We start from the raw sequence: 22495 nt of genomic DNA on the forward strand, positions 1-22495 counted from the left end.
TCTGGAATCTATTTGGAAATGCATTGACTTCAAATATGACTAGTCTCTCCCTCCGGAAATGTCCCCCCTAATCTCTTAGGTCGTTTTCCCACATCCATCTAAAATAGAATCCCTCAAGAAATATCAGCCTGTCTCGGTTAGATTAATCAATATTTGTATTGTTTCAACTAAGATAATATTTCAAATATACAATTGATTATAAATGACTGCAAGTGGTCAACAACTAACTGTTTATCAGACTATTCTTGTGGAATGGATTTTGTATTAGGACTTTTTATTGTCACCAGCAATATATCATTGCTTGCTTTTATCACCATTAATTCTTAATTTCTCCACAAAAGTATCAGATCATTTTTCTTGGTATTGATATTTAGATCTTTTTGATTATGTACATCTCTATTTTTGGATAAATTTTTATCAAATATTTTTCTAGCTGTATTTGTTTTTATATTGTTACTCAATTTAGATGATACCATTAATTTTTTTTTATAAACCGTTTCGTTGTGTTATAAACATTCTCGAGATTGGCACTACTTCACATTTTTTGGATTTTTTCGTAACAGTGTTTCGAATCCATATTAGATTTGCAAAAAAATACGAAGAATTGAAAGAACCATATTGTCAGGACAGATACTTGGAAACTTTTTCTATTCTAATTATTTAATTAGCAATAACTTATGTAAGTAGGAAACTTGAAAAAATGAAATAATATTAGTGATTGTTTTTATAAGAAAACAATTGATTAAATCAAACAACAGATTGATTTATTGGATTGCTTTGAATTACTGAACTTAGCTTTTGAACCGTGAATGTGAAAAATGTGATGTTTTTCGAGTATTAAGTTTGGGTATTTATTTATTCCTACACTATATTAAGTTGCCTCTAAGAACTGAAGAGTCTGAAGAATTAACTAAAAAATTATAGCATAAACAATGAGTTTACGATAATGTAGGTCGCATTATTTTGCTTTTTTAATAATTATTGTATAGATAAAGATGATATTATTTAAATTAAGTTGATAATTTTGTTTGCGGTTTACTGTTTTATTCGTTATCATGACTGTAAATTGGTATTTTCCGACCAATGTTAATACAAAAATTAAACTTTCATAGCTTCTTAGAAACAACCGAATAATGAATCGTGTAATTTAATATTCTTGGACCTTGTCAAATATGCAGTAGCGGAAAAATTGATCCCATTCATCTCGGGACTCGGTCGTTCCGCATCCCTATAGATAATTAATTCAGACCTCCCGACTCTTACTCTGTTATTCTGTTACCTACCCGAATATATCTCTGGACTGTCACTTGTTCTTTGGTTTCCTGTAGTTCCTTGATGTGGCCCATAATAGCTCACCTTCTTCATTTGACTGAATAAAACATGTTCACGTTTTTATGGCGTAGTATCAAATCAAGTCTGTACGCGAGATGCTAGTTCACTTTCCGAAGCTTTAATTATTTTCTACTACATCTGATTAAGCCCAAAGCGTCGTAGAATATCTTATTAGTGTTATTAGTTAATTTATTAGATTGCTATAATAAATAGTAACAAAAATTTTTTTTCGTTATTAGTAATTGTCATTAGTTTTAAGAAAAGTATTATTATAATTTATTATTTTAAAAACTCGGAGAACTTAAAATTTGATATTATCAGGACTCAACCAACAGACTTATTTTCTAGCACTTTCAGAGATTAACGTAGAATATTTACTCTTTTCCAGATAATTAAATTTTAATCTCTTTCACCCCACTGAATAACACGAGCTTACAACTAATTCAAACAAAGGTCGGAGGGGATATTTCTTAATTTTTTCTCTCCTATTATTTGTCACCAGCAATATATCATCGATTACTTTTATCACCATTAATTCCTAATTTCTCCACAAAAGTATCAGACCATATTCTCGGTATTGATATTTAGATGTTTTTAATTATATTCATCTGTATTTTTTTATTAATTTTTATCAAATATTTTTTTAGCTGTATTTGTTTTTATATTGTTACCCAATTTGGGTGATAACCATTACATTTATGGTTTTATAAACGGTTTCGTTGTGTTATAAACGTGGCTGAAGAAATAAACTTACCTATTTATTTTGTTTCGAATCCATATTAGATTTACAACAAATACGAGGAATTAAAAAACGATATTGTCAAGACAGATACCTGGGGACTTTTTAGTTGATTTGTAGGAAGGTTCTAATCAGTAACAGAACCATTAAAAGGGAAATATATTTTACGGTGTTACTTTTGGAATTGAGATTATTTGACTAGTCTTTTTTATATACTTTTTAATATCTATATTGCTTTGCTATATTATTTAATCAGCAATAACTTATGTAACTATGAAATTTGAAAGAATTAACAGTATTAGTGTTTTTATAAGAAAAGAAAACTGGTTAAATCAAGGAACGCAGATTGATTTATTAGTTTGCTTTGAATTACTGAACTTTGGAAGCATGAAAGTGAAAAATATGATGTTTTTAGAGTAATAAATCTAGGTATTTATTTAGTCCTACACTATATTAAATTGTCTCAAGGAAGTGAAGAGTCTGAAGAATTAACTAAACAATTAATGCATAAGCAATGAGTTTACGATAATGTAGATCACATTATTTTACATTTTTAATAGTTGATAAAGATGATATTATTTAAATTAAGTTGATAATTTTGTTTCCTGTTTACTGTTTTAATCGTTATCATTATTGTAAATTGGTGTTTTTCGACCAATGTTAATATAAAAATTAAACTTTCAAAGTTTCTTAGAAGCAACCGAATAATGAACGTTGGAATTGTGGAATCTAATATGCTTTGATCTTGTCAAATATGCAGTAGCGGAAAAATTGATCCCATTTATCTCGGCACTCAGTCGTTCCGCATCCCTATAGATAATTAATTCAGACCCCTCCGACTCTTACTCTGTTATTCTGTTACCTACCCGAATATATCTCTGGACTGTCACTTTCTGGACTGTTCTTTGGTTTCCTGTAGTTCCTTGATGTGGCCCATAATAGCTCGTCTTCCTCATTTGACTGAATAAAACATGTTCACGTTTTTATGGCGTGGTATCAAATCAAGTCTGTATGCGAGATGCTAGATCACTTTCCGAAGCTTTAATTATTTTCTACTACATCTGATTAAGCCCAAAGCGTCGTAGAATATCTTATTAGTGTTATTAGTTAATTTATTAGATTGCTATAATAAATAGTAACAAAAATTTTTTTTCATTATTAGTGATTGTCATTAGTTTTAAGAAAAGTATTTTTCAATTTAATTTATCTATACCTGTTTATTATTTTTTATTATATATTATATTTTCTGTTTAACTCGGAGTACTTAAAACTTGATATTATAAGGACTCGATAGCCAACAGGCTTATTTTAATCTAGCACTTTTAGAGATCAACGTTGAATATTTACTGTTTTCCAGATAATTAAATTTTAATCTCTTTCACCCCACTGAATATCACGAGCTTACAACTAATTCAAATAAAGGTCGGAGGGGATATTTCTTAATTTTTTCCCTCTTATTATTTGTCACCGATCCTCTTGTGTACGATATTGCCGGGTTACCCAGCCGTTAAGGCCGAAGAATATCAATAGAAATGAATGGATTTCCAATGCAAGACCGCATGTCGTTCTATTTAACCTGGGAGGGTGCAGCACACGCACCCTTGGTAACATTTGGTATGCACATTACCACTTGTTCTGTGCTTTAAATGCCCTTCAGGGTTTCGTACGGAGGGTTCCAAGAACTATGCCCCTTTCAGTATCTTGAGACTGATTTTGTTTGCTTGGTGAGACATAACCTTTTGTCTTATGGTTTTTACGAATATATTTTTCATTGTTTTCAACATAATGTTCACATATGTCTTATATTTTAAGATTTGTTTATAAATAGTTTACAGAAAATAATTTAGATTTCGTTAAGTGCTTACAAAGCTGAAAAACACTGCTAGGGCATTATTTCACGAATTGTGTGGGTGGCCAAATTATTAGGTTTGATTGGATTTATGTAACATGTTATGAATTGAGTAATCTTTACGACAGCTTTTTAATTTCCCTTTCTCGAATATTTCAGCAAACTTGTTGAACAGTCTGGTATATGTACAACATCTTTAATATAGATGTCCTTAGATATAACTACACAAAAATAATATATAACAGAACCCTCCTCACACAACAGATGTTAAAAACAGGTAAATTTCCGCACCTTTCAGCATCGATATCTGGGGCGGTATTTCATGCACAGTTTAGTATCGGAAAGTCGAAAGACCCTTAAAAACGCCCCTTTTCTCGGTATTTCCTTTCGGTGTCGAAGGCACTTTATATACAAGATAAAATAGAAACATATATTTTTTTCGTGGGCTTTTCCCATTGACCATATCGATTTAAACGCACAATTCTAGAAATCAATTGACGAAAAGAGACAGAACAGGACAAGAAATGCTAACGCAGAAAATGTCTCCAGGGAATGTACAGGGTGACTCAAAAAATAGAGATATTAATTAAATATAATTTTTTTAAATTATTATTCTCTTAGCAATCCACAATCTCTCTAATAGACAAAAGCATAAACATTTGAAACATAAATAAAAAAATATGTTCTATTTTATCTGCATTTTTCACACATACTCAGAAAAATCGCCACTTTTTGTACCAAAAAACAACCTGTTGACGCAGCATTCCTTCAATTCACGAGGAATTCTGAGGTTTGTTGCTATAAGCTTCATATATTTTTTTAGTGTTGCGGGAGAAATACAAAAATGGTATCGAAAAGTTGGAGGGTCGCTATAATCAGTGTATCACCCTTGAAAGGAGTTATAAAAAAAACTAAATTTGCCAAAATAATATGGTAGGCCGGAGACTTTTCAATTGACCTTTTATGTGACAAAAAATATTCATTAAAAGCTTATCGGAAATATGACCTTATGTTCAGGAAGCCTTTTATTTAAAAAAAAGCTTTGTCGCATGAAACTATTAAACCGACGTAAATCTGTCGTCGCGTAATGGCTTTTAATCCGTCGCTGCTATTTGCCATAAAATATCAAATTTTATAATGACGGCCCGTGTGCAGGACCGCTCGACTCTAGTTAACTTTAATTATCCAATTATCCGAATGCCGCTCTGGTTTAACTAAAAATACGGTTTATTGGCGCTGTCTCGCAACATTTAAGATTCGGAAAAAAAGGCGTAGCGCAGGCATCAAGGAAGAGGAAGCGTCGCGATCTCCAGTTCAAGAATAGACGGATATTTAGGTCAGGCCGAGCTCGAACACCTGATCTCAATTTGTACCGTTCCGAATCTAAAAGGGTATTGTGAAATGCAGCTTTAAACACGCCAGTGCCGAATGTTTACTTTGGTGTTGATGAAGTATTGTATATATTTTTGCATTCTCCGCAGAGTTCAGATATTTCTTTTCGCATTTGTTAGTTTTTTGTTTGTTTAAATGTTTCTAAATTCTCAAGAAGAGCTTAAAACAGAGATGGATCTCTTGGTTTCAGTTGTTCTATCCATTTGTTATTACTAGTGTTGGGAACAATCGACTGAAATCGACTATCGGCTGTTTGGTAATTGACTACTTTTTACTATCGACTGTTTCAGTCGCTATTTTCGGTCCGACTGATTTTATTACTATTTACTATCGACTGTTTCAGTCGTTTACATTTAGTTACTATTTTCGGTTCTACCAGTTCATTCGACAGATTTTTAACAAGTAAATGGGGAAATTTTTTTCAAAATTGTCTATTAGATGTCGTCAATAAAAGACTGGCAATTTTATGAACACGAATTAAATGAACACGATATGCGGGAAATCCACATTTTTAGATCCTAGATTTAAAAAAAAGCAGGATTAGGTATTGCAAATAATGCTGAGGCGATAGAAAAAGTTATCACAAAAGAGGTGCCTTCCATTCTAACTTGAAAAAATACAAATATAGTTCAACAACTCGAAATTCAAGTCACAACTACTGGCCAAGAATGTATTGACATCTGAAGATATTTTGATAAAAAATGGCTAGAATGAAAGAGTAATTACTCCAAGTACTATTTATATTTATTATACTATGTTATTTAAAAATAGCAATTAATATTAAAACACGATAAAACATTTGTGGTATTATTATTCCTTTTTTTTTACAAATCCACAGAACATTCAGTATAAAAGTAATCCTACTTCCTTGAAAATTATATTTATATTTTCATAGTAATTACTATTTTCAGTCGCTATTTTTTTGACTATCGACTGTTTTGCGACTATCGACTGTTTTCAGTCGATAGTTCCCAACGCTAGTTATTACTTTTTAACCGATTTCGAAAAAGGAGGACGTTCTATGTTTGGCTGTATATATATATATATATTTTTAAATGTATGTTCGCCGATTTCTCCGTCCATTATCGACCGACAATTCTTTTTTTGTTCGAAAGAGTGCACTTCCTAGGTGGTCCAATTGGAAGCAGTTTGCTTTTTAAGCACAAACTATAACATATATGTTGTAGAAATATTGTACACAACTTCTGTGGTATAATGGTTAAAGCGTTTAGCTTCCAAACGGTGGCCGCGGGTTCGATTCCCGGGCGGGGACAATAAACTTTTTGTTGTTGTTTAGCTAAACATTTGTCAAATCCCAATTCCGAGCCCAAACAAAACAAAAATAATTATATAATTTTGTGACATTTACAAAAAATTAAATTAGCAACAAAACAAATCTAAATTAATATAACTGTTTGGGTTCGGCACCGATTTCGAACTGTTCAGTTGGTACTGGTTTAAATAATATTGTAAATAGATAAATAGGTTTAGGTAGGTATTAAGCTAAATTATGTGTATATAGTAGAATATAAAATATGTGTAGTAGATAATTTATATAAGGTTTTTGTTTATTTTTATTTAGTTATGACAACAATTATTATGTACATATTTTATTTTAAAATGTTTGTTTTGTGTTAAAAATCTAACTTGGATCATTTTTAAAATTTTTATTAGTGATTTCCTTATTTATTTTTTGAAGTCGGTTCAATTTTTTTATTAAAAGTATTTTATCACTCATCAACTTGTGTTGTATTTACATTACTTTTCGGGGAATATTCTTATAATTGAATTTCGTATATATATGTTTCAATACTTGTTTGTATAACAATGTATTATGTACTGATAATTATGATTTTTTTCCAATTAACCAAAACATTTCCCTTATTTTCTTTTCATTTTATAAGTTCCTTCTAGCAAGGTTTTACATCAAGGTTAATTCTTACCATTCTGGCTATATGGAATGATGATATTATTGATTGTTATTGGTGCTTGTGCGGTCTGTTTATACGTAAACTGCACATGTACAAATTTACTTTCGTTAATTTTTATTTTTCATACTTGTGCCCAGTTATTTATATTGTCACTTGCCTGTTGTAATTTTCACGCGGCTTCCCTTTCTTCTTTCAAGAATTTATCGGAAATTACAATAGATAACTTCACATCAATGGAACAGTTCTGTAGCTGTTTTAAAGATGGGAAAATGTAATAGCTAAGAACGGACAACATTTTGAAAGTTAACACCCGTACAAGATGGATAACAGCAGGACGATCAAGATCGAGGTGGTTAAACAAAGGTAAACATAATTTTGTTGGACATAAAAAAACGGAAACTGGACGGAGATTAGAGTCCATGAGGTACCACTTCAAATAATGTAGAAAGCTTTTTCCAAGTTCTAGCTCTTCGTAGGTGTTAAGGTAATTTATTCAATTAATAACTAACTTCATCTTATCAGCTTTTTACTTACACCAGCCTTTAATTATCTTTATGTTCGACCTTTTTATGTAATTAGGGTTAAGTGTCAAGTTATTTTATGGACTTATTTAAGGCAACATCTGGTAAATGCACCGTACGTCTTGTGTACTAAAATTGTCGGTCTGGATACTATAAAGCTTAAGGTATTTAAACCGAAACTGTTGATACATTTGCATCGTTTATATGTAAAACCTTATTTTACGTTAGGATTTATTAACTTTTATTGACTCGTTATTGTGACAATTGATACCTTTGAACTAGAGTGGTATTTATGGGATTTCACAATATGGTTTCAGATTATTGGTAATTCGAGTACTTTATCGCTTAAGTGGGATAGTTTTATCTAGACCGAATTACTTAGATTATTTGGATTATTTGAAGGGCTACAAAAAACATTTTATAAAGCTCAACCGCTGCGATCTGGTTTCCAAAGTTTATCAGAGTAAGAAGAAAAGAATTATTCTGCTGGTTTTTATTTTAGGTAAAATAAGTGCTTCTAAAATAATTTACGATAAAAAAAACATTCATCCAATCTCTTTTTTGAAGTTTGGAGTATTTTTTCAAGAATTTGTTATTCTTTGTCGTTATTTGGGTGTACAACTTTCTTTATTAATTGCATCTTACGTTAGATATGCTTAGTAAAATTAAATTAATTTATCACTAATGATCTGTCGTAGTTGCATCAGTACACGAACAAGACTGTTACAGATCAGTATGTATTTATCACAAATTAAAATTAAACTACTTATGCTAAAGCACTATACAAGTTCGTGTGGTTTGGTCCGCTTCTATGTACTGATTTCCAGCGCGTTGTCCAATAGCTGTATTGCTTCCATGTTGCTGTGATTTAGCAACCTTATTTCATATTTTAAGGCGAAATCTTGGATCAATTCGTGTATCCATTTGATTCCGAGGTCATCGTGCAGCTCTTCGTGGGTTACGTAGCGATAAACATTGTTAATTAATCGTCTCGGACAATAAATGAAAATAACTCGTAAACCTATTTGTTTGATTATTTTTTATAACTCGACGTGGTTTATTAAGACAATAGTGTCTGTACATACAAGGCCGCTACATAATCTATTTGCAGATCTTGTTGCTCGTTACTTGTACTTTTCCTACAGCCTTAGACAGAGAGACATCTTTTGCCATGATAACTATGTCGTCGATAAATGTTCCAGGTACTGTTTCTTTTATTGTTGATACAGATACAGGAGTGGTTCCAAGACTACTGTGCTGATACTGACTATGATGACTACTGTGTTATACACTTCAAACTTTTCGGTATTAATTATTCTCTTCAAAATTGAATGTTTGCTGTCAACAAGACAAAGAAGACATTTTTGTTGTCTCATATATAGTTATCGTCTTTTATTATGGTCTCTTATTTAATTAATTATTAAAATGATTCAAAATTCATTATTCAACATTTGATGAGTGAGGATAGAAGTACTTTTTGATTAAAAATATCCAAATCGTAACAAAAAATTAACTTTTTAAGTTTATACAGACGTATTCAGCTGGCGTCATTTAGAATGACAAGCAAAACGCATTGTTACTTCCTTTTACAGAACAAAAACTTGTGAAATATTGCGATAAATATTTACGAAATAAGAAATACGGTATCATCACGTGAAATCGGTATAAAACCGAAGCAGTCCGTCATATTTCGTGAAGATTTGAACGGATAGAACAGTGACACGCGAAACGTAATTTATAAAGAGTTAAGCTTAACTTTTCTCGTTTAAAATGCTAAGAAAAAAATTAGTTAGAAGCTACCCAAGTTAAATTACAAATTTCAAACGCAATAAAAATTCTTTAGATAATAAGCCCCGCTGTTCGAGGCTATGCTAACGATGATAATGTCAAAAGATAACGTTGGTGTGGAGTTACAGATTGCAGACAAACCGTTTTCCAGTTATGTTTATTGTTTTCTGGTCTAATCGGACTGTTGATGACATTTCCATTAGCGCGAGATTGAAGTCGTTAACCAGACTCGCCCTGATACTATAAACAATAGTGATTTATTGGGTATATGAAAAAATTATCCACGTTTTTTTGTTATTAGAATTATCTATTATGTTAATATACAATATATTGTTATTTACAAGCAAACTATCAAAAAAAAACTATATGTATTACATATAAATTTATGTAAACATAAATTGAGTACATTTTTGTCAAGCTCGCGGCTAGGACGACAGAGCCAGAACGTTAAAAAACAGTCGAATGAAGAAACTATTAGAACAAAAAACTGTAACTAAAAGTATACGGCTGAAACAGTCGATAGTAAATAGTAACAAAATTAGTCGGACCGAAAATAGCGACTGAAGACAAATAGCAACTGAGTCACCACTAAAAACTAGTCAATTACTAATCAGTCGATAGTCGTTTGCACCCGATAGTTCCCAACGTTGGAAATAAGAATCAGATTAACTCTATTTTTAAAGGATTTCTGAAAAGGAGGAAGTTCTATGTTCGACTGTATATTTTTTTCTGTTCTTTCTGTTTGTATATGTCTGTTCGCCGATTTCTGCGTCAATTTTGAACCGATTTTCAAAATTCTTTTTTATTCGAAAGAGTGCACTTCCGAAGTGGTCCCATTGGAACCAAATCAAGATCTGATGGAGGAAGGGGGGAAACTTCAAAATTCTGAAATAATCAGATATCGGTGTATATGTTATTCCTGAACTGATGTGACGAAAAATTGGAAGTAGTTTGGTGTAAGTCAGCCAGTTTGCTTTTTAAGCACTGAATATATCATATGAGATGTCGTAGAAACGTTGTAGGCAACTGTATCTATGGTGTAATGGTTAGAACGTTGAGCTCGTACGCGGAGGTCGATGATTCAATCCCCAAAAGGGCAGCAACTGTTTTGTTCTAGTTTGATTGGAACATTTATCAAATCACCTAGACTCGGTAGCGGACTTCAGGGCATGAAACGTTCCTTATTTTCAATCTTTTTTTTTATTCCTATTTTTCCTTTTCCTTAGTTGTTTTACTTGGGTTATCCATTGTAATACTTAATAAAATAATGCCGGCTTGTGCTTGATTCTTTTGTTGGTGAAATTAATCGGTAATCTGATTCATTTTGATGCAGCTTTTTTCTGGTCAGCATTGTATTTCGGAAATAGGTATTGGTAATGCAAGATGTAATAAAAATACAATAAATCAAGGTTAAACCCCATTCATTATATCGCTATTTATTTTAAACCTATAGGTTATAAATATGCATTATAGAAAACATACTTTTATTAATGTTCCTGACTGAAAACATAACTAAAACGCAAATTTAGGGTAGTATATCGGCCAATTTCTTCCTGGCAGTTGCTGACATTTTAACCGGAAAAATAATTTGAAAACCTACAATTAAATCGCCCCTCCTCGATGGCTCCTTCGGAAAGGGCAACCCCAAGCCGCCGATCCTCTTCGCCGTTTCCGGGGTTATGACCTCGTCGCTGAAGTTCAGACTGGTCTTACCGCCGCCTAGGAGCGGAACGGCCACGGAGCATCCGCACAGGGCCTCCTTCAGCGTCACCTTCGCCCCGTATCTGATATCGCTACCCTCCCGCTTGAACAAAGGATGCGATTTGTCCCTGATGACGAACACCACGTCGGCGGGGATCTTATTGCGACCCTGATCGCCCTCTCGGGGGAACGTTATACGCGTACCCGCCTTCCAGCCGGGCCTCACGTCGATCTGGAGCATCTTGTCTTCTCTCTGGAGGCTGCCGTCGTTTTGAAGCGTCTTCTTGGAGATGCGGATCTTCTTCGAGCATCCCGACATGATTTCCTCCAGGGAAACGTACAGGTCGTGCTCGATCGGCGCGTCCTGTTGCACCGCGCCGCCGGCCTCTCCGAAGAACCGACCGAAGCCGGTGCCGCTGTTCCCGAAAGAGAACAGGTCCTCGAACGGGTTGCTGTTGCCGAAAAACTGGGCGAACGTCGCCCGGGGATCGCCGTGGAACGAGTAGAACGTCGTGCCGAAACCCCCCGCGCCGGTACCGCCCCCGTCCGGCGGTACTCCGCCCTTCAGGCCCTCTTCTCCGTATCGGTCGTAGACGTCGCGCTTCCTTTTGTCGGAGAGCACCTCGTACGCTTCGGCCACGTCCTTGAATCTTTCCTCGGCGTTGGCCGACTTGTTCTTGTCCGGGTGGTACTTTAACGCCAGCTTGCGATAGGCTTTCTTGATCTCGTCGTCGCTGGCGTTGCGGGGGATGTTTAAGATGCCGTAATAGTCTTTTCCCATTGCACTAATTTAATAACCAAAAAACGTCACTGTCATAACTTGTCACTGTCGAACATCTATCAAAATCCGGAATCAATTTAGCAGAAAATCGGATAACGGCAGTAATCGTTAAATCCCAAAACATTGAAATACAGAATGGGAACTTAAATGGGCACACCCGTAGTCATGATCTCAGTGTACTGTTACACCACCAGAGGGCCGCCGATAAAAAGATTACAGATTTCTTTCTTTCGATTTGCATTATAAATGTCATAAAATATATGCAACTCAATGTTTTGTGTTTTATGTCAATGTTTTAATATTTAAATGTTTTGTGGTTCTAACAGAATGCATCGTTTTCCTAAGAGTTTTGTTTTAAGCCAGTTATATGCATATAAGGGTTTACTATTTGTATTTTAGAGCAGATTATAGAGCAGATAGATAAGATATCTGCAGTTAATGTTACTCGACAACTTATGTTAACTTCAAAAAGCCTGGTATTTATACAAACAAGTAGTTTCTGCTTCTAAAGAAGTTAACAGAATAAATAGTACATACATAGTACTACAGAAGAGAAAAGTCGAAATGATTAGGCCATTTCAGCAGGACAGTTTGGAAACCTTGTTATGAAACCCTAATGATAATTTAGATTTACGCCAATATATTTGGTTTAGTTTAAGCCCAAACTGTTTGCGTTTTGTCACTATATATTTTTTCCATGCCAGCCCGATCGACTAAAATGTATTTCTAGATATTTAAGGTTGTCTGCTTGCGGAAGTTCATGATTATTCAATTTTATTGAGGGACATGTTCTTCTACAAAGGGTGAATCTCACTTGGGTAGATTTTGTCTCATTTGCTTTGATACGCCACGTTTTCAACCACAATTCGACTTTGTTGAGATGAAGTTGGAAGTTTCTTGTGAGTGATATTGGATCCTCGTGTGATGATAAAACCGCAGTATCGTCAGCATATGTTGCAACAGTAGTGTTTATTGAGGTCGGTAGGTCAGCTGTTTACAATAGATATAACAGTGGGCCAAGAACACTGCCCTGTGGAATACCCGAATATATTGGCTGTAGGTCATTGTATTCGTCACACTGTTTGACAATAAAATGTCTGTCTGTGAGGTACGATTTCAGCAGTTGAAAGTGCGTATGGGGCAAAAGCTTTTTCAGTTTAACATGCAGTCTAGTGTGCCACACCTTGTCGAAGGCCTGAGAAATATCAAAATATTTGATTGACTATTTTATGTATTTGTTCTGTTGTTTCGTGTTTATTACGGAAGCCAAATTGATAAAATTGATAGTATGGAATAGTATTTCTCTCCACTGCGATTATTTTGAATCTCTTAATATATAGTTTTTAGAAAAGTTTAGAGATGACAGGTAACAGGCTTTTAGGACGATAGGAGTAATGGAGTATTTTGAGTCTCTTTTGTATAGTTTTTCAAAAAATTTAAAGGTTACAGATAACAGGCTTATATGACGATAAGAAGAGACGTCTTCTGATTTTTACCCAGGTTTTAGAATCATAATGATTTGAGCCACTTTCCGAGTGCTAGGAAAGTAATTAAGTCTTAGCATGGCACTAAATATTAATGTTATGAAACTGATGCACTTTCCTGGGAGCCTTTTTAAGATTTTTCCAGTAATTAGGTCAAAACCAGGAGCTTTTAACAGTAAATTTCTCATGTGGTAGATCCATTTGTAACGGAGTGTTAGACTTTCTTAACTATGTTATTTTCTTGCGTTGCGAATATTTCAGACAGGTGTGGATCAATTATTTTTTTATTGTTTTTAAGTGCTTAGAGAAAACTTCCGCTTTATCTTTATCATTTCTAGCCCAGGTATTGTTGCTAATTTTAATGGGTGGATTATGTTGTTGAGGTTTTAACATAATATAACATAATAGCAGATTCATAAAAATATATGTAATAGTTCTTGCTTGCAATATTACTTATTATTGTTTTAATAGTTTGGAAATAATATACAAACAAAATTATTTTTGCATATTGCTGGACACGAGAGCCTTTACCATCCTTGTTTTGATCCCCTCATCTGTGCCGTTTCTCTCTCATAGTGATGTTTCATCCAAACTTTTTAATGTAAAGCAAAAATACTCTTAATTATTTTAAATATAACGCCAGAATGTATTTAATAGAGCAGCCATTGTGTACACAAATTATTAATCATTAAATTGTGGTTATGTTCTTATGGAAGATGACATTAAAATTTAATTCTACTGTTGCGAAAATTAATAAATTCAAATAACTACCACCATGATTTAACAGTCGGTATTTGAAGTGAGTATCTTGAAGTGTAGTGTGTATTTCCACTCGATTGATTTAAGTGGAAACACATATCTAGATGAATACCTAAGCTGTGTAAGTGGTTCGTAATCTAGAAAATTTATCAGCACACGCTGTATTGTATTGATAAATTAGTTTTGTGTACAGTTGATATCAGTGTTACTATGCGAAAGGTAATTTGACAAATATTTTAGGGGACATGTACTAAGAGTTTTCTTATTTCTTTTATCTTTCTCATTTTGTTTGGTAATTCCAATTTCTGTAGAAAGTTGTATAAAATAGCAAAATATTCAGTGCTTTTTATAGGAATCCAGAAATTAATTATCTTTATTGCTATTGAAGGCTTGAGCTTGCTACGAATTTAATAACAGCTCAATTGAAAAGTCCCCGGCCTACCATAATAAAACACATTTTTTTGGCAAAATTAGTTTTTTCGATGCCATTTTTGTAGTACGATTTGGCCTTTGCTTCAAAATAGGCCTCAGTTTCGGCGATGACCTCTTCATTCGACAAAAAGTTCTTCCCAGCGAGCATTCTTTTGAGATCTGAGAACAGGAAGTAGTCGTTGGGGGCCAGATCTGGAGAATACGGTGGATGAGGAAGCAATTCGAAGCCTAATTCATAGATTTTTGCCATCGTTTTCACTGACTTCTGACACGGTACATTGTCTTGGTGAAGCAACACTTTTTTTTTCTTCAAATGCGTCCGTTTTTCGGTGATTTCGTCCTTCAAACGGTCCAATAACGCTATGTAACGCTGTTGATGGTCCTTTCGTTTTCAAGGTAGTTCAGGATGACTGTCGATTGGATTGGGAATGAAATGATGGAGCCATGTTTCATCCATTGTCACCCACTTTGCACAGAGCTTTCTCATACCCAAATATTTGTGAATGATATGATGTACATATTCAGTTGATATCTTTAGAGTGTCTGCTATTTCATTCAATTTCAATTTACGGTCATTCAAAATCATTTTGTGACTTTTTAAAATGTTTTCGTCGATAACAACCTCTTTTGGGCGTCCACTGCGTTCATCGTCTTCGGTGCTCATTTCGCCACGTCTAAACTTAGCATACCAATCCTTGATGGTTGATTTTCCTGGGACGGTGTCCGGAAACTCCCCATCAAGCTAAGTTTTTGCTTCAATTGTATTTTTTTCTTTTCAAATATTTTATCAACACGCGAAATTCCTTTTTATCATACACGTCATACGTTTTAGAATCATACAATATTTTCCTTCTCACTTCATTCTAGTTAAAAAGAGACACCATGGTTTCTAATTAGTTTGAACACGTAAACGAATGAGCCTGTCAAAATCGTCCAGTCAGACAATAGAGAATTTAGACAATTCTTGAAAGCAATAGTGCTAAGAGGTTATAATTCTAACCTATAAACTATTGTGACTGTTTAATTAACTGTGGTTGTTAGATGTACTATAAAGTTAAAATAAATTATATTTGATAACATTTTTATTTAGATTAGAATTTTGTTGTATGTCAAAGCCAAACTGAACTAAAACTCGATAGTTGATGCGGCAACATTGCGACGTTTTGACGTCACAAATTTCGATGACGCATTAACAAATAAACTTTGAATGGACTATATCTATATTTCAAACTTAAATTTTTCTTTTAAATTCATTTTTTTGAGAAATAACATTTTTTCTCAGTGTAAATTAGATATATAGAATTGTCATAAAGTGGTTTTTCAAAATTCTTCATTATCTTTAATAAAATTGGATGTTGTCCTTTTCCCGGTATTTTCATGTTTTTTTTTATCAGTGTCGAGTGTCGTTTTTTTATCTCCTGGAGCCAAATAATTATTTACTAATATTTATTTTATTAATCAAGCATACATCGTTAGCTTATCTATCTACATAAATCAGTACATACATATACGTACAGTAATACAACAATAGTGTGCATTTTTAACCGATTTCAGGAAAGGAGGAGGTTCTATGTTCGGCTGTATATATATATTTTTAAATATATGTTGGTCGAATTCTCCGTCAATTATGGACCGATTCTCAAAATTCTTTTTTTATTCCTAAGAGTGCACTTCCGAGGTGGTCCCATTGGAACCAAGTCAGGATCTGATGGGGGGAAGGGGGGAAATCGTGGGAAACCCTCAAACTTCAAAGGCACGTACAAAGTTTTCACATATTTTTTTATCTAAATAATCAGATATTTGGGTATAATGTTATTGCTGAACTGACATAACGCAAGACTGGAAGTCATTTTCAGTGCAAAAGCCGTTCAGTTTGCTTTTTGAACATATGTATGAGAAGCCTACTACTCACTGATCATTTTCAACTCGGTGCCGAGCCCAAACAATACTAAAATAATAATATAATTTCGTGACATGGCACGATTTGTTGATTTAATATAACAGTAATCGATACATTTTTTGGTTTTGTTACGTTTTCTGTATATAGTACGATTATATTAAGTAAATCTTTCTTAATAGTAAATTTAGATGACTGTGATGCAAGGGGTCCTCGAATATGTCTAGTGACTCGATATTTCTGGCCTATTTGATATTACAGACGCGTACATCACAAACAACGAGACCGTTTTATGATTCACACAACAAATATGCTCTGTTGTTCCACAGACTGAGTTCGGGACTGTGGCACGACGCATGGCGCACCCTATACGAAACAATTAAATTAATTGGTGCATCTCGTACTCGGCCGTCTATTTTTGTTGTTGATGGCCTTCTCAAATAAAGCGGTTCTATCGAAAATAAAACCATTACGGACGGTTAGTGACCTTTTTATTGCCTTTCTGCCCAGTCTCTCGTGCGGGCGCCCTCTCTCTTTCTTTCAATTAAAAATAGTGTCGGGCCCAGACACGGAAGACTTTTTTCTCCTTCTTCTACATCCCCCGATATGCTAGACGTTAGTTTACGTTCCATTTAAAATTATGGTCTTATCAAAATAGAAAGCCAGACGAACAGTTCTAGTGTTGATAAAGATTCTGAAGCTCCTATACTAGGGTGTTCAATAAGTTCAAGCAAATGGAAAAAACAGTTTTATAACGATTTTCCTAAATTTCATTTTCACTACTGTATATAATAAACCATGATTTGTTTGTTAAAACTCGTAATATAGCTAACAATTAATTTCAATCTGACTTCACTTACTAACAAACTACTCCAACTAAGATATTTCTCACATAGTTGCAAGATCTAATGACACTAGCCATATTTAGATGTCTGGCCGCTTTCGTATTGACGTGGTTCTGGGGTATTCTTTGGTGGGAATCCGCATCTTCTGATAGTGTCCGTAACCACATCATATTCTAGATCGCGATGGAGGTCACAAACGCATACATACCAAGGCGCATTCATAATACATTTCAGCATCTTATTTTGGAACCCCTGAATTACTTGGACATTAGTCACTGGTTTATCGCGCTTTTATATGATCCTTCCATCTAAACATGGCGTCTAGAGTCATGCCAAGGGGTTTTACTGTATTGGCATATGGGACTTTCATGCCGTTAATAAAGATACGGTGCGACGTCAATGTGTGTAGATTTTGCTTCATTCAATTTGATTCGCCATGTTCATAGACCAGTTATTGACTTTATCAAGAGAAGAGTGGAGCTCCAGGTTGATTTCTCTATAATTTCTGCAACTGTTAATATTGCCATATCATCAGCAAAGGTAGGAAATAACTGATGTAAAAGAGATAAAGCCCTGCCCTCAAAACACTTTGAGGCACGCTAGTCCTTATCGTTTTGAGATCAGAGCATGTTCCTTCATCTTACACGGTATCGATTAATCAAATAAGATTTTAATTGCAGGTAGGGATAAGTGATTTATTTCACTATTTTATAGGGTTAAGTGACTGGTGACTATTTTATATAAAAGGTCTTCATACTATACTCTAGCAAAAGTCTATGCGCACACGTTCATTTTCTAGATATTTTTCAATTATATTTGTAATTCGATATATTTTAAATTACCTGTCATACAATTTATGTATCGCTCATCTTCCGTTTCAATATTTCCATCGCTTGTAGTCGTTGACAAATTACGACTAGAATTTTTCTGCTAATTATTGTTGGGTTTTCATCATACAACTCTTGCAGTTCAGCATTTTTAGAACTTCTCGCCTACCAGGAAGTTCTTTGTCCGAACACTGAAATCACCACATTGGAATTGTCGAACCACGTTTCACATGTTCTAATGGTGGGAAGATGGTCATTGCAAGTCTTTGCCAGCAATCATTGACTTTCAGCGACTTTTTCTCCTGATGATACAGAACAAAGCTTAACATTTTCAAAAAATTGTAATTCTATGAGGCTATTACTTTAGTGTAGTTTTCACAATATTGCATACTTTGTGTCTAATGAAATCTGTTTAACAGGGAAATAATTACTGACACTCTTGGCAAATACTATGAACCTAATAAACTAATATAATCAAACCGATGATATAATAATTATTATTTACATTTTGAAGACCATGTTAATAAATGCAATAATGGTCTGCGTACTTCACTTCTATCTTTGATTGGTAAATATATTAGGATTCACTGACACTCTTTTGAAATACTTAATACTAATTAAAACTAAGAATTACTCTCGTTATAGGTTATGGATATATTAGAACCGCTGAATGATATATTTGCTTGAAGTGCCCCATACTTGGTGTTCGTAGGACCAAAATTACCATTATTTTTAGTTTTTTTACCCTATGAGAGCAGACGTGTTATTTTGACATAAACTTATTCAATTCCTATCAACATCAACAACATTTTTTGGCGAAATTGAATATTATAAATATATTTTTCTTTATTTTGCGTAATGATATCGCTTTAAGAGGGTGACCTCCTGGAATGTGTCCGAAGAATACATGAAACGTTTACTTTGAACTTGAACGGATCTGGTTACCCGTCGGCCAGCCAGTATATTTTATTACGATATCGGTATTTGTATTATTTCTCATCGTATTAGTTGCACTCTTGAATCCCCTCAAGTCATTGTTGAGTCGTGGTCTTTTCTACACGGTTTACGACCGTATCCATTTCAGTCGTATCAATAGGGACTTTTTACGTGTACGTGTAAGACAATCGACTACAAGCATTTTCTTATTGTTTCAAACAGACGCTGATATTAAATAAGTACGCGACGATTCGTTTACATCAAACAAGTGACATTTAAGTAGTAACTAGGCTTGTTGGTCGGCTTCCACTAAATATTTTATTATTACTATTTTCGAGACACATTTTTAATAAGTCTTTGTTTTTTTTTTGCAAAAATATGTGAAAAATTCGACTAGTAAAGTTTTACTTTTTGAAATTGAAAACTAATTCCTTGGAATTTCTAACGTAATTATATGTTACTTTCCAATCTGCAATTATTTGGTTTAACTTTGGGTATTATTTAATTTAGTTTATTCTAGTTTCGTAGTTTTAAAGTTATATATTTTTTTATTAATCCCCTAGAACATCAACATTCTGCCCGTGGGCAGTAAGTATTATTATATGATTTTAGTTATATAATATAACCATCCTGACATGTAGATTATTTCAATAAGTGATCTGCTGTACAATTTATAATCTAAATCTTATTCTAGATCAAGCGCTGAATCAGTTTGTTAGACACGTAATATGGGGCATCGACGATGACTCGCAACACTTTATTCTGAAGCCTCTGGAAGATATCTTTGTTAGATTTGCTAGTGGTACCCCACAGATCATACTATACAGTTTTGCCGTATAAGTATTGACTTATACAGCAAAACATTGTTATCTAATGATAATTTAGATCTACGCCCTATCAGCTAATACATCCGGTTTAGTTTAAGCTCAAGCTGTTTGCGTTTTGTCACTATATGTTTTTTCCATGTTAAACATCGATCAAAATATATCTAGTTATATAATTTTATTATGTTTTGGTGTAACCTATTATAGTATGGTCATTTTGATTTCTATTTGGCAGAAATATTTTCACAAGAAAAAATTATTTGGCAAGGAAATCGACAATTTTTATACGAGCCTACAACTTCTACAGACTTCTTATTGCATAAGTAGAATCATATCCTCCAAGAAGTTGTCCTTAAAACGTCTCAAATCAATTATTAAAAAAACACTCATAGAAAGTACATTCTATTATAGATGAGTAGTCCTGATGAATAGACTTTGAATTTTACCTAAATGTTGTAACTGTTTTTAAAATCGTTTTTTTTTGACGCCGAGGTATCTGACATCAATAAGTAAAAACTAAGTTTTTAGTTCTGAAACATTATTCAGAATCAAATTACATTTATGTACTTTGATGTTTATTTATGTATTCGGTAACGTAATGTTTTATTTTCCATTTTCACACGACTTCGAAGGAGGCTATTTAGAAAGATACCAATTTGAAATTCTAAAAAGAGCGTAAATTAATACTTAAACGACTTCTCCCTGTATTAGTTACTGGTTCATTGAAAGGCGACTTTCTAAATTTATTGCTAAGCAAAAAGGTCGAAAAAGACCAACTTTTACCAGAAACACAAACTCGGACAAGTTCAAAACTGAACGCCTTCCAACAATAGTAATCGAAACTCGTGTCACTTTTATATCTCGCGTAAAAAATTATAGTTTTTTATTCTATATAAACTGATGTAAAAAACATCAAGGACATATCTCTCATATACTGGTTATTATTTTGCGTCTAATTTTTAGGCACATATTTCATATGCTTTTATCGTATTGGTCAGAATATGTTGTTAGGTTTACTGTGAGGATTAAAATACAATTTAGCAATTCTGTTTTTGTATTTTGTACGAATAATTTTTTATGTCATCATTCTGCACTTAGAGAACGCAATCCAATAAGGGTTCTTTTGGAATGTTGTTTGATGATTACGAATAAACTTAGATCCTTAGTTTTTTAGACCAATTTGATGTAAACATCCATGGAAACAAGGAAAAGAGAAAATAATCCAAAGAGAAAGACTAAAATATACCAACCAACATTTGGCAGATTTAGCTCTTTTTGATTTTTGACGTGTGATATTGAATTAGTCACATTATATCAAAATATAAAAGCGATCTACTTAAAAAAAAAGCAAACAAACCGTGATTCTTTTTTTTGGTTAGAATTTGAGATAAAGAACCGAAAACAGAATATTATATTATAAAAGTAAATTTTGACGTAGACACCTGTCGCTCCTATCTCCATGTTCTTTTAGATATTCTCCGAATATTTTCATTTAATTGTGGAAAAGATCGTACAAAAAATATATTCCTTTGCAACTTATTCTTTTTAATGTCGGTTTTATTTTCGTTGTCGACGATTCTGTGACGTATTTCATTGTTTTTGTTGAAAACGGCAAACCATAGAGACATTTTACTTATTTCTAAGAACAGTTGTTAAAGGTCTCATGAAGATGTTATTAGGTATTATAATTAATTAAACATTAAAAAGTTTATTTAAAATGACGTTAAAAAAGTATTATTAATAAAAATGTTTTCCGTCGTTGGCTAACATGAATCTTACAACGGTAGAACTCGTTATATTAATTATAATTATAATTAAAAAATTAAATATAATTAATTGTTGGTTCTTACTAAATGATATTGCTATTTTCTTTTATTTTTTTACCTTTAAAATGCACTTTCTTAATACATGCAATGCAGTGAGTACAACTGTAGCGACATTGAGGCATGTCGAATTTTACATCTTAGAGTAGCGGCCTACAAAATACCGAGGAAATATTATCCCAGGTGTTGAACACGTCCAGGGTGCTAGCAGCGACGTCCAGTAAACGAAGATCTGGCAACCTCGAGACGTTGATCTGGGATATTATTGAAGGGTTTATTATTGAGCTGTACTCAGACTCCGGGTAAAACTAGTGCCGCTCCCTATTATCTACCGTATTTTCAATATTTTTATTTGCCAATAAATAACGGTCGCATAATGTGCCATATACTCTCCAAACCACTAATTACACTGATTCATTTCGACAAATCATGGTATTACTAACGCTTCCTTTAGTGACATCTACTTTTGTCGCTTTCTCGTATGTATATATACTAAAAATTACTAAAAAAAACAGTAAGAACATGACATTAATTTACGAAACATTTTAGAGGAGGTAAATATAAAAATACAGCATAATACCAAATGTTATATTATATTCATTTATATATTTTAAAATTTAATATTAATTTTAAA

General features: G+C 33.3%; 1 protein-coding gene and 1 pseudogene across 4 annotated transcripts in view; one reads left to right on the forward strand and one right to left on the reverse strand.

Annotated features, from left to right (window-relative positions):
• Pli (E3 ubiquitin-protein ligase pellino) overlaps window positions 1-22495 on the forward strand; it is a 120072-nt gene that overhangs the window by 5458 nt on the left and 92119 nt on the right. The gene's annotated exons all lie outside the window — the stretch shown is intronic.
• LOC143195383 (dnaJ protein homolog 1 pseudogene) lies at window positions 10974-12034 on the reverse strand (annotated as a pseudogene).

The sequence above is a fragment of the Rhynchophorus ferrugineus genome, unplaced genomic scaffold (genome assembly GCF_030347505.1).
Source record: "Rhynchophorus ferrugineus isolate W39M unplaced genomic scaffold, kcgeb_rfMv2 rfM4, whole genome shotgun sequence".
Classification (NCBI taxonomy): Eukaryota; Metazoa; Arthropoda; class Insecta; order Coleoptera; family Curculionidae; genus Rhynchophorus; species Rhynchophorus ferrugineus.